The sequence below is a fragment of the Alligator sinensis genome, unplaced genomic scaffold (assembly GCF_000455745.1).
Source record: "Alligator sinensis unplaced genomic scaffold, ASM45574v1 scaffold215_3, whole genome shotgun sequence".
Lineage (NCBI taxonomy): Eukaryota > Metazoa > Chordata > Crocodylia > Alligatoridae > Alligator > Alligator sinensis.
Window position 1 is genome coordinate 680,227 of NW_005842175.1, and position 1,608 is coordinate 681,834.

A 1,608-nucleotide genomic window follows, 5' to 3' on the forward strand; every position below is an offset into this window, starting at 1 on the left:
CCACAAAAGCCTTCAGTGCCGGGGTAGGAGGGAGAGACTGATACATGACAGTGGATGTGGAGAGTACAGCTTGTCTTCCTCCATTTTTGCATTTGGGTCTCGGAGCCCACCATGTCTCTATGTTGATTGCCTGGAGGAGTCTGTTAGATGAGGCTCCCCTGGACACAGGAAAGGACTTGCTTTTCCCCCCTTATCACGAAGATGAGGCTTCCAGCTGCTGACAGAATTAGAAGGCAACCTACCTCTGCCATCTAAGTGCAGAGTAAACGTTACCCTGGCTGATGCACCCCATTGATGATGGCTCTGTGGCCCAGCCGAGGCCTCAACAGAGAGCTGCCCCAGGGTAACCCCCAAAATGGACTGAACACTTCTGCCCCATGAGACATGCAGCCAGAGGACAGGAGGAAACATGTGAGGTGGGTTTCAGGGTTTGGTGGTGTGAGAGTTAAGCTAGTTCTTAGTTGCAAGCCGGCAGCACTGTTATCTGGGGCAGCTATCGAGTAGCAGATGAAGAGACATTTGCAGAGGCCCAGCTCCCCGCAGTCACTTCCTCCTTCAAAACCAGCTCAAGGAGGAAGTTTATAAGCAAAATATCAAATTATAAAAAAACCACCTTGGGGGCTGAGGGAGGCAGAGAGGAGGAGCCAGAAATGCAGGGCAAAAACCTTGCAACCAAACAAAGGCTGGTATCTCTCCAGGAAGTGCCGTGAAGACCAGAACTTAAGTTACAGAGCCGTACCTGAAACTACGCACACAGGAAATACTCTATGACTAACCCCAGAGCCTCTTGCAGATCTCTGCTAGGCCCCACATGCACTGACCTCATGACCACCCCACGAGTAGTCCCCCATAACTCTCCTAGTGTTATAGTCCTTCCCCATGAGCTTACTAACCTCTCTTTCCAAATACAGCTTCACTAACTCCCTTGCCTTCCAACCCAGCAGCTCTCCCCTGAGACCTCTACTGAGAGGGATGAAAGAACTTGGAGAATGATGACAGAATGGGAGAGAAGGATTGAGAAAAGGGAGACGGGAAAGGTGGCAGGGGATCCAAAAGAGGAGGAAATGTGTGCAAGACTCCAGAGAAGTGCCGCACTTCTTTCTGAGCCTTCATGACCTAGCAACTGGGCTGTGAGACCATGACTCATGTTCCTTCCCATTTCCATCACTACCTTGCTCTGTACTTGCAAGGTGCAGTAGGCCAGGCTGGGGAGAAAACCTTGGGCATCAGACCTGCCAGGTGTACTGGCACCTCTGAAGCAGCATGTTGTGCGACAACCCTCACAGAAGTGGGTGGGTGGATGGAGGGAGCCAGCCAGGCTCTCACTTTTCTCACCATTATACCTGAGTGCCCATAATCCAACCCAGGTAGTGCCCTAAGAAACAGGTCACTATTGCTGTCACGATTTTTCTGATTGGAGAAAGGAGGCACGAGGGAGTTAATGGCAGAGGTAGGGAAGGCACTTAGTCTACTAGCTATGGGCTCATCCTTCCCCCATTGGAGTTAGCTCTGTTTCCTTTCTCCCTTTCCCCTCCCCACCCCAATCTCTCCCCACCCTCTTGTTTCCATTACCATCACCTCTCAGTGATCCACCACACAGCCCTTCCT

General features: G+C 51.4%; 1 protein-coding gene across 1 annotated transcript in view; it reads left to right on the forward strand.

Moving 5' to 3' along the window:
- The window catches only part of RAC2 (Rac family small GTPase 2), a 9,940-nt gene that overhangs the window by 538 nt on the left and 7,794 nt on the right, over positions 1-1,608 (forward strand). The gene's annotated exons all lie outside the window — the stretch shown is intronic.